The sequence below is a fragment of the Hemitrygon akajei genome, unplaced genomic scaffold (genome assembly GCF_048418815.1).
Source record: "Hemitrygon akajei unplaced genomic scaffold, sHemAka1.3 Scf000062, whole genome shotgun sequence".
NCBI lineage: Eukaryota > Metazoa > Chordata > Chondrichthyes > Myliobatiformes > Dasyatidae > Hemitrygon > Hemitrygon akajei.
Genome location: NW_027331948.1, coordinates 3,301,478 through 3,313,611, shown reverse-complemented (window position 1 = coordinate 3,313,611; position 12,134 = coordinate 3,301,478).

Sequence of the window (12,134 nt, the reverse complement as noted above, 5' to 3'; positions counted from 1 at the left end):
TGCGATGTTGTAAGAGTCTGAACATATCAATTATCAAATGGAAAGCTGATGTAAGAGAAAAAAAAGCGGACGTCATGTTATATCCATGGATTCCTTGAAAATATTTTGAGTTTTGCCTTATGTGTTTTGGCTTGATTGGGTTCGGCATGTATGCACCACTCTTCCAGCGCTGAAGTATGCAAACGCCAAATAAAGCAAATCCATATCTAACTTGGAACTGATCATCGTTTTCAGTTTCTGCTGTGCAAATGGAGACCGAGGCCCAAGTATTCAAAATGCCCTGTTGGCTAGAAAATCAAGCCCGTAAAGCATGCAGACTCAAGTTCGCATTTGGTGGGAAGGGACAATGATTGTAATTCTTTCACTTTCTTCTCACCATTACCTACCACCACACATCAGGTATATTGGGCCGAGATTTTCACGTGGAAGCACCGTCCGACTCTTTTTGCAGCTGTCCAGTTATGCATCACCGCCATTTTATAACATCAGGTGTTCCTTTGGATTTCCAACAAAAATAATCATTTCTATTCAACTGTCACAAAATTACAACTTCATAGAGGAAAAGATGACATTGAATTTATTTCTGTTGCGGAAACAGAGTTCCGGTATATTTGCCAAAGTAGGTGGACGATCAGGCCAGGGGCTTCATCTGAAACATTGTCTTCATTTCTCTCGTAGTTGGCTCAACCGCCATTGTACGTTTCAGTTTGATTTTCCTGCTTCTCCAGCGCTGTGCTTCACATTTCCATGTTCCTCGCGCTTCTAACACCACCCTACTGTCAACGGGTTTCCTCAATGTTAGGACGAGATCCAAAAGAAACTTGAAGAACATCAGTAGTAACGTAGCGCAGGTCGTAACTTGGGCTGAAGAACTCTCCTACCAATCCGTAACTTGGTTGTTTTCTGAAGATATCAAACAAATGAATATTCCAGAATGTGTCCTCAATTGGATTTTGAAATCTGTTTTAGTGCTCTCATACTTTCGAATCTGCTAATATCACTAAGCTCTGCTCCAGGGCACTACTGTTGCTTTAAAGCCTAAGGTACCAGTCAGGGTAGAAACAAGACATTCGGCAGATAATACGTAGCTGAAAAGCGGGATCTCATATCATTAGCATCTCTTCTACGTAGTTTGACCTGTACAAAATGAACGGGTTGCACCGGAACCCGAGGAGGAGCAGTTTTCTCGCGGGCAGGTTTGTCATACTGGCTTCGGATGGTTTAAACGAACTTGGCATGGAGGTGTAGACTCGAATGAACGGAGTCAGGTCAGCACAGTTGGTAAAACAGCAAACAGAGCGTGTAGTCAGACTATCGGAAAGGGCAGGTAGGTGACAAGATAAATTGCAGCAAGCAGGATGAATATCAATGTATTATCGATTCAAAATCAAAAGTCGCAGCAAGTGCAGCACTCAGGATGATATAACTGTATGAACGGAGCATAAGGCATAAGGTGCTGTATAATTACTGTAATAGTCCGGTCCGTGGTTCCGCGTTCCGGCTCACGGTCCGGTCCGTGAACACCGGACTCGGGGTCTTCCGGCTGTCCCTTGTTTCAGTTGTGCTTCATCATAGGCACCTGTTGCTCGTCTTGAGGCTGGGATTATAAGTAGCCCTGAGATCGAGTGTGGGTGCTGGTTCATCTCGTCAGTATCCCCTTGGAGCAACCAGCTGGTGGAAGGCTAAAACAGCCATTCATGATCTCTAGGCCTGGTTGGAGGACCACCGCTTCATGGATCCTTATTCTCTCTCGTCGGAGCAGCAATCGTGGTATAGTTTCGGCACTCCGAGCTGGATATGGATTCGGCTGTTTCCGTGGCCAGCTGAGTGGCCGTCTGTCACTCCGAGCTGGATATGGATTCGGCCGTTTCCGTGGCCAGCTGAGTGGACGTCTGTCACTCCGAGTTAGATATAGATTCGGCCGTTTCCGTGGCCAGCTGAGTGGACGTCTGCCACTCCGAGCTAGATATGGATTCGACTGTTTCCGTAGCCAGCCAAGGTTGCTGGCCGGCTCGAGACACGGAGCCAACCCGGATTGTGCTCCATTCCTGTCCTTGCCTCCGTTGAGTAAGCCAGGCCTTCTTTGCCGTTACCCTGAGGCTAGACTGTTTCCTTCCCCTCTCCATCTGAATCCCTGACGGTTTTTTGGTAGTTTACATCGGCCGTCTTCTCGGCCCCGCGTCCTAGTCAGCATCCCACCCCGGTGTCCAAGGAAGTGTCCCGGACATGCGTTCCAAAACGGAGTACCTCGTTCTGCCACGCAAGCCTCGAAGAACCGAAGCCTCGTCTTGTCCTCGCCTAGTTCCGTGTTCCGAGACCGAGTCAAGACTCAGGTTCTGGGTCCTTGTCCAGTCTCTGACTCGGGATCCAAGCCCAGACTCCCAGTTGCGAGTTCCTCGTCTTGGTCCCGCTCTCCTCACTCAAGTCTGTGTTCCAATCCCAGCACCTCGTCGCTGTGCAGCCCCGCCCCTATCTCTAACCCAGTCCATTTTCCAGTACTGTACTGTCTGTGTCTTGCATTTGGGTCCACCTACAGCGCCCCCCCCCCTTTATGACACTGAGCCCTTCCGTGACATATTCCCTCACTGGCAATGCTGTACGTCCCGCTTTCATCCTCCCCGCTCTGTAACGTCTATAACAAAGGAACCCCGGCATACTGAGCTCCCAGTCCTGCACCTCCTGTATCAAAGTGTCGCTGATGGCGACCATATCACAATTCCATGTGTTGATGCATGCCCCGATCTGATCTGCCTTTCCTACAATACTTCATGGAATGGAATACACGCAGGTCAGAGTATTCGTAGTACCACGTTTAACCTTTCATTCCTGATTTGATAGAGGAATTAACATCTGTTTGAGAAACTTGGATAAGTACGTAGATGGGAGGACTAGGGAGACCAGGCAATGGGTCTCGGTAGGCTAACGGTTCAGCATGGAGACCGGCAAACGTGCACACTAAACATCCCAGAGTGGGATTTGGCGATTGGGGAAATCATACGCGGTAAAACTCCCGGTGTAGCATATGGAGACTAGAATTTTTCTGCGTTGGGACATGGAGACTGGTAATCGTGAAGTAAAATTATCGATGTCAAATCAAGTAAAGTCAAGTCGCTTTTACTGTCATTTCCGGATGTTTGGCTAGTGCTACTACGGGGAGTTTAAAATAGATTTGTTTAAAACAGAGTGTTGGAGCAGATAGTGAGGTGGAGGAAGATAAAGGTCATGTGAGAGCTGCAAATATAGTGCATGGAGTAAAGCCAAATCTAACATATAAAGAGGCTTTGAAGAAAGAGAAACAGAAAGAAAGGGTGTAACACGAGTAAGGGAGAAGAGCTAAAGTTTTAAATGGGATGAGGGGAGGGGAGGAGGGGTGGCATTACTGGTCAGGATACTATTACAGCTACAGAAAAGGTGGGTACTGTAGTAGGATCCTCTTTTGAGTCAGTATCGGTAGAAGTTAGGAACAGGAAGGGAGCAGTTACTCTACTGGGGGGTATTCTATAGCCCCCCTGGTAGCAGCAGAGATACAGAGGATCAGATTGGGAGGCAGATTTTGGAAAGGTGCAAAAATAACAGGGTTGTTATCATGGATAACCTTGACTTTCCTAATTTTGATTGGCACCTGATTAGTTCCAATGGTTTAGACGGCGCAGAGTTTGTTAAGTGTGTCCAGGATGGATTCCTGTCACAGTATGTTGACAGACCGACTAGGGGGAATGCCATACTAGATCTAGTATTAGGTACGAACCGGGTCAAGTCACAGATCTCTCTGTGGGTGAGCATCTGGGGGACAGTGACCACCGCTCCCTGGCCTTTAACGTTGTCATGGAAAAGGATAGAATCAGAGAGGACATGAATTGTTTTAACTGGGGAAGAACTAATTATGAGCCTATCAGGCTAAAACTTGCGGGTGTGAATTGGGATGATTTTTTTTTTCATTTTTAATATTTTTTAATTAATTCTGATTAAAGATCAACAAAAACTTTCAGGTAATCAGGTCAATATGTACAATGATGATTTAAAATTAGCAAATATCTGACTAATAAAGCTAAGCAATATATCAATAAGAAAAAATAAAGTGTTAATAATATATTTTTGAAAGAGAAAAGAAAGAAAAAAACCCTTACTAACTAAGAAACAAAAACTCTTGCTAACTAAAAAAAATCGTTAAAAGATCCTTATTGAGGTCACAACCCCGGAGCTATACGTCATACAATCTTCCATAAAAGAAAAACATCAATCCGCCAACTCAAATCCATTTAAGTGAAAGTCGGAAGGAAACCATATTAATTAACTTAAATCAGATGCTAGTAGCGGGCAAATGAGCCCCAGGTTTTCACAAAATCAATTCGAAGATCAAAAGTTCGATTTCTGATTTTCTCCAAACTAAGAAATATAATCACCAGAGAAAAACTTTGTATCAAATTAGGAGCAGAAGCATCTTTCCAAGAGGATTGCACTGGATAAAGTTGGACCTCTGGAAGACCAAAACGATAATCTGTGGAAGTCTGAGGTAGCAGTATTTCAGTGGAGTAAGGGAAATTAAAGTGTTATGAGAGAGGAGTTGGCCAAAGTAAATTGGAAGGAGCTGCTGGCAGGGATGTCAGCAGAGGAGCAAAGGCGTGCTTTTCTGGAAAAAAAAAATGAGGAAGCTGCAGGGCATGTTTACAGTATTCCAACAATGAAGAAATACGCATAAGGAAAAATAGTACAGCCGTGGCTGATAAAGGAAGTCAAAGACATTGTAAAAGCAAAAGGAAGGGCTTACAACAAAGCAAAAAATAGTGGGAAGATAGAGGATTGGGAAGTTTGAAAAAAGCCTACAGAGAGCAACTAAAAACATCATTCGGGAAAGAAATCTGAAAGAAAGCTCGCAAATAATATCAAGGTAGATAGGAAAAATTCTTTTTCAAGTATATTAAAAAATAAAAGAGAAATGATAGTGTAATTGGTGACACTGGACAAGATAATCTTGCCCGACGGACCCGTTGTAATTCTTTGAGGAGGTGACAAGTGGGATTGATAAAGGGGATACTGTGGATGTTGTATATTTGGACTTTCAGAGGGCCTTTAACAAGGGGCCACACATGAGGCTGCTCACCAAGTTAAGAACCCATGGTAGTACAGAAAAGTTTCTAAGGTGGTTAGAGCCTTGGCCGAATGGTAGGAGGCTGCGAGTGGGAATAAAAGTGTCCTTTTTATGGTCGGCTGCCAGTGACTGGTGGTGTTATGCAGGGGTCGGAATTGGGAGCATTTCTTTTCCTGCTGTATATTAAAATTTTAGATGGTAGAATCGATGGGTTTGTCGCCAAGGTTGCAGATGATACGGATGCATGGTTATGCACTTTGGTAGCAGAAATAAATGTTCGTACTATTTGCAGATGGGCTTGGGAATCCTTGCAGAACACCCAGAAGTTTATCTTGCATGTTCAGTCGGTGGTGAGGAAGGCAAATACAATGTTAGCATTTATTTCAAGAGGTCTAGAATACAAGAACGAGGATGTGATGCTGAGGCTTAACAAGGCCTGGGTGAGGCATCACCTTGAGTATTGTGAACAGTTTCGGTCCCTCAGCTTAGAAAGGATGTGCTGGTATTTAAAAGGGTCGAGAGGAGGGACGATTCCAGGAAAGAAAGGGATATCACATGAGGCAGGTGTGATGACTCTGGGTCAGCACTCGCTGGAATTCAGAAGTATAAGTTCGGGGGTGGGGGAGGATCTCATTGAATCCTTTTGAATGTTGAAAGGCCTAGACAGAGTAGGTGTGGAAAGAACGTGAGAGCGTCCAGGACAAGAAGACGCAGCTTCAGGATGGAGAGCCACAGGGATCACAGGTGCTTTGTCGCTTGCTGTTTGTCATCTATAATGATGTATAGGATAATCTGGTTCACTGATGAGCACATTTGCGGATAGCACCAGGTCTGGGGCTGTGGTGGGCAATGAGGACGGTATCGTGGCTTGCAGAAGGATCTGCACCAATTGTAAAGATGGGCTGAAAATGGCCGATGGAATTTAATGCAGAAAAGAGCGAAGACGTAGGGGAGAAGAAAGAAAAGGACAATAAATTTGAATGCATTGTTAGGGATGAAAAGAGAGGAGGAGGTGGAGAGTATCTTAAATGTATTTATCTTAATGCTAGGAACATTGTAAGAAAGGTGGATGAGATGGAAGAGTGGATTGATACCTGGAATTATGATGTTGTAGCTATTAGTGAAGCATGGTTGCAGGAAGGGTGTGATTGGCAACTAAATATTCCTGGATTTAGTTGCTTAAGGTGTGGTAGAGCAGGAGGGGCCAGAGGAGGAGGTGTTGCATTGCTTGTCCGAGAAAATCTTATGGCGGTGCTTTGGAAGGATAGATTAGAGAGCTCCTCTAGGGAGACTATTTGGGTGGAATTGAGGAATGGGAAAGGCGTAATAACACTGAAAGGAATGTATTATAGGCCACCTAATGGGGAGCGTGAGTTGGAAGAGCAAATGTGTAAGGGGATAGCAGATATTTGTAGTAAACACAAGGTGGTGATTGTGGGAGATTTTAATTTTCCACACATAGATTGGGAAGCTCATTCTGTAAAAGGGCTGGATGCTTTAGAGTTTGTGAAATGTGTGCAGAATAGTTTTTTGCAACAATACATAGAAATACCGACGAGAGATGGGGCAGTGTTGGATCTCCTGTTAGGGAATGCGATAGGTCAGCTGACAGATGTATGTGTTATGGAGCACTTCGGGTCCAGTGATCACGATAGCATTAGCTTCAATATAATTATGGAGAAGGACAGGACTGGACCTAGAGTTGAGATTTTTGATTGGAGAAAGGCTAACTTTCAGGAGATGCGCAGGGATTTAGAGAGAGTGGATTGGGTCAAGTTGTTTTATGGGAAGGATGTAATAGCTAAATGGAGGTCATTTAAGGGTGAAATTATGAGGGTACAGAATCTTTATGTTCCTGTTAGGTTGAAAGGAAAAGTTAAAGGTTTGAAAGCGCCATGGTTTTCAAGGGATATTAGAAAGTTGGTTCGGAAAAAGAGAGATGTCTACAATAGATATAGGCAGCATGGAGTAAAGGAATTGCTCGGGGAATATAAAGAATGTAAAAGGAATCTTAAGAAAGAGATTAGAAAAGCTAAAGGAAGTTACGAGTTTGGATTGGCAAATAAGGTGGAAGTAAATCCGAAAGGTTTCTACAGTTATATTAAAAGCAAGAGGATAGTGCGGGATAAGATTGGTCCCTTAGAGAATCAGAGTGGTCAGCTATGTGTGGAGCCGAGGGAGATGGGAGAGATTTTGAACGATTTCTTCTCTTCGGTATTCACTAAGAAGAAGGATATTGAATGGTGTAAGGTGTGGGAAACAAGTAAGAAAGTTATGGAACCTATGACAATTAAAGAGGTGGAAGTACTGGCGCTTTTAAGAAATTTAAAAGTGGATAAATCTCCAAGTCCTGACAGGATATTCCCCAGGACCTTGAGCGAAGTTTATGTAGAGATAGCAGGAGCTCTGACGGAGATCTTTCAGATGTCTTTAGAAACGGGGATTGTGCCGGAGGATTGGCGTATTGCTCATGTGGTTCCATTGTTTAAAAAGGGTTCTAGAAGTAAGCCTGGCAATTATAGACCTGTCAGTTTGACATCAGTGGTGGGTAAATTAATGGAATGTATTCTCAGAGATAGTATTTATAATTATCTGGATAGACAGGATCTGATTAGGAGTAGCCAGCATGGATTTGTGCGTGGAAGGTCATGTTTGACAAACCTTATTGAATTTTTTGAAGAAGTTACGAGGAATGTTGACGAAGGTAAGGCAGTGGATGTAGTCTGTATGGACTTCAGCAAGGCCTTTGACAAAGTTCCACATGGAAGGTTAGTTAAGAAGGTTCAGTCGTTAGGCATTAATGCTGGAGTAATTAAATGGATTCGACAATGGCAAGATGGGAGATGCCAGAGAGTAGTGGTGGATAATTGTTAATCGAGATGGAGGCCGGTGACTAGCGGGGTGCCTCAGGGATCTCTTTTGGGCCCAATGTTGTTTGTAATTTACATAAATGATCTGGATGATGGGGAGGTAAATTGGATTAGTAAGTATTCCGATGATACTAAGGTAGGAGGTGTTGTGGATAATGAGGTGGGTTTTCAAAGCTTGCAGGGAGATTTATGCCGGTTAGAAGAATGGGCTGAACGTTGGCAGATGGAGTTTAATGCTGAGAAGTGTGAGGTTCTACATTTTGGCAGGAATAATCCAAATAGAACATACAGGGTAAATGGTAGGGCATTGAGGAATGCAGTGGAACAAAGAGATCTAGGAATAACAGTGCATAGTTCCCTGAAGGTGGAGTCTCATGTAGATAGGGTGGTGAAGAAGGCTTTTAGAACGCTGGCCTTTATAAATCAGAGCATTGAATACAGAAGTGGGGATGTAATGTTAAAATTGTACAGGGCATTGGTAAGGCCAAATTTGGAATATTGTGTACAGTTCTGGTCACCGAATTATAGGAAAGATATCAATAAATTAGAGAGAGTGCAGAGACGATTTACTAGGATGTTACCTGGGTTTCAGCACTTAAGTTACAGAGAAAGGTTGAACAAGTTAGGTCTCTATTCATTGGAGCGTAGAAGGTTGAGGGGGGATTTGATCGAGGCATTTAACATTTTGACAGGGATAGATAGAGTTGACGTGAATAGGCTGTTTCAATTGAGAGTAGGGGAGATTCAAACGAGAGGACATGATTTGAGAGTTAGGGGGCAAAAGTTTAAGGGAAACACGAGGGGGTATTTCTTTACTCAGAGAGTGATAGCTGTGTGGAATGAGCTTCCAGTAGAACTAGTAGAGGCCAGTTCAGTTGTGTCATTTAAGGTAAAGTTGTATAGGTATATGGACAGGAAAGGAGTGGAGGGTTATGGGCTGAGTGCGGGTAGGTGGGACTAGGTGAGATTAAGAGTTCGGCACAGACTAGGAGGGCCGGAATGGCCTGTTTCCGTGCTGTGATTTTTATATGGTTATATATGGTTTCGCATTTCTGTCGGACCAACCATGGTCATACGGCGGTGAAGTCTGATCTGATGAATTATGTGCAGCTTTGGTCACCAATCTGCAGGAAAGGTGTAAACAAGGTTGGAGGAGGACAGAAAAAAAAAACAAGATGTTGCTAGGTCTGGAGGGACCTCAGTTATAAGGGAAGTTTGAGCAGGGTAAGAATGGAATCCTCAGAAACTGGAAGATTGAGAGGGGATTTGATAGAGGTGCACACAATTACAAGGGGTATAGATGGAGTTGGTGCAAGCAGGCTTTTTTCTACTTAGGTTGCATACGGCTACAATCGGGGTGAAATGTGAGAAGTTTGTGGGGAAGGTGAGGGAAAACACAGAAACTTATATAACCTACAACGCAATACAGGCCTTTCGGCCCACAATGCTGTGCCGAACATGTACTTAATTTAGAAATTACCTAGGGCTGCATTTAAGTAATTCGTTTTCACTCAGAGGGTCGTGACAGCATCGTGAAACAAGTGGTGCGGGCGAGCTTGATTTCAACGATCAGTCGAAGTTTGCATGGATACATGGATAGTAGGGATATGGAGGGATATGAGCCCGGTGTAGGTAGGTGGGGGTAGGCAGTTTAACTGGCTTCGGTATTGCCTCGATGGGCTGAAGGGCCTATTTCTGTGCTGCCGTTTTATATGACTCTATGTTCCGGGACATGTAATTTCATCCTTTCTTCTGGAAACAAACCAAACCCGTTCGCCGATGTATGATTCAGGGATGTTTATGACTATTCATTTATTGACACCAGCATCAACCGATTATTGTATTTCCATCCTGGCAAATTCTTGCAAGAAACACCTTCGCCCTCGGTTTGGAGTGACGCACGAACTTGCGATGGGCGTCCTCACTGTTATTGGAATGGCCGTCGGGGGGGAATGACGTATTGATTGAAAATTATAACAAGTCCGGGAGTTATGTAGTATTCATAATGGTAGCCAGGAAAGGAATGATCCCCTATTTTTAAAATGTTCACGGCAGTGCAGACCAAAGCTCAGCACTTCGGCAAACTGCAGAAAGAGAACGGAGAGAGTGAGTGGAGAAGACAGAGACTGCAGTGAATAGAGAAGGTGGGGGAAGGAGAGATAAAGGGATCGGAGTTAAAGAGAGAGAGGGGAGAGATTTGGAAAGGAAGAGAGGAAACAGGAAAATAGGTAGTGAGATTGATGAGTGGAAGTGGGAGAGGGTGGAGGGAAGGAGGAAAATACGGTGAGAGAGTGAGAGGGAAAGCGTTGAAGGGGATGAGGTCAGTGAAAGTGGGAGAGAGTGGTTATAGGTGGAGGCCGAGAGGAAAAGATGTAGGAGGAGAGAGAGAGTGAGGCAGATGGAGATGGTGGCATGGAGAAAGGGAAAGATTTAGAGGGATAGAGTCAGAAAGGAATGACAAACAGAGAGAAAGTCTGAATATGATGGAGAGTGAGAAACACACGTATTAGCGATAGAAATATGTGACAGAAAGCGAGAGAGGGAGTAGGTGAAATAGAAAGGGAGAGGGAGGGAGGGAGAGAACGCGGGAGAGAGAGAGAGAGCGAGAGATTGCGAAACAGTTAGCTTGAAGGAAAGAGTTCACAGCGTGGGATACGAAGACGTGTACTGGGCGTAGAAAACCCCCGTTGTAGCGTAGGGAACAGTGCAGAGGTACATAAAATTCTGAGGGGTATGGATAGGGTTAATGCAAGCAGGCTTTTTCCGGTTAGGTTGGGTGTGACTGGACTTAGAGATCATGGGTTAAGTGTGACGCGAAAGGTGAAATATTTAAGGTGAACATCAGGGGAAACTTCTTCGTGCAGAGGGCTGAGAGTGGGAACTAATGGATTTGGGTTTGATTTCCAATAACGAGACATAGGTTCACAGAGTCATCGAGACGTACAACACAGAAACAGTTCTTCGGCCCATCTATTCTGTGAAAATGACTGCCTATTCGCATCGACCTGCCCTTGGACCACAGCCGTCCATGCCCCGCCCATCCATGTGTCTATCTAACCTTCTCTGAAACGTTGAAAACGAGCTCACATGCACCAATGCGGGAGCAGCTCGTCCCACATTCTCACCATGCAGTGAGTGAAAACGTTTCCCCTCATTTCCTTCAGAATGTAGATATAGATTCTATCGCTCTCCCCTGCTGCAGAAAGGGTTAAATACAATATTAAAGCGGCTTTCCACACACCCGAATGAGAGTGATTTGCGGAACCGGCTCGATTTAATTTCAGCCCAAAGGCGGCTCCCTGTTCTAAGGAATGTGACCGGACAAGCAGCTTCTCACACACAGACCCTGGACTACGAGTTTCACAGAACAACAGCTCGTACCTTCCCAATCAATCAATGATCTGGCCTCTTCTCCTTCCATTCCAGTCCTGCTGAAGGGTCTTGAATCGAAACGGCAAATCTTTCTTCCCATCCATAGATGCTGCCTGGCCTGCAGCGTTTCTCCAGCATTGTGTGTGTTGCCCTGGTTACGAAAGATCGGCGAGAGGGCGCGGGCGGGGGCCGTGGGCGGAGCTAGCTGAAAGAAACTACTTCAAAACACTCACTCGCTTAGAATATTCCTGGGGAATTAAGATGAGAATAATTCATTTTCTGATATGTATTTTGTATCTTTATTTGCAAACAACCCGTCGAGAATGTTCCGACGTTTCTTCATAGCTCAGTGATATTTGCACCTCAGCCCCAAACACCCGCCTTCTCCCCGTATCCCTTCATGCCCTGACCAATCAAGAATCTATAAACCCCTGCCTTAAAAATACATACAGACTTGAACTGCACAGTTACCACTCACTGGCTAAAGAAATTCCTCCGCATCTTCGTACTGAAAGGACGTCCCTCTATTCTGAGGCTGTGTCCTCTGGTCTTAGACTCTCCCACCATAGAAAAGATCATCTCCACATCCACTCTATCTGGTCTTAGACTCTCCCACCATAGGAAACATGCTCCCCATCCACTCTATTTCACCATTCGATAGGTTTCGATTAGGTCAACCCTTATTCTTCTGAATTCTGTTGAATACATGCCCAGGGCCACAAAACGCGCTTCATATAACAAGCCTTTCAATCCTAGAATAATTTTCGTGAAACTCCTTTGAACCCTCTCCAGTTTCAGCGCAT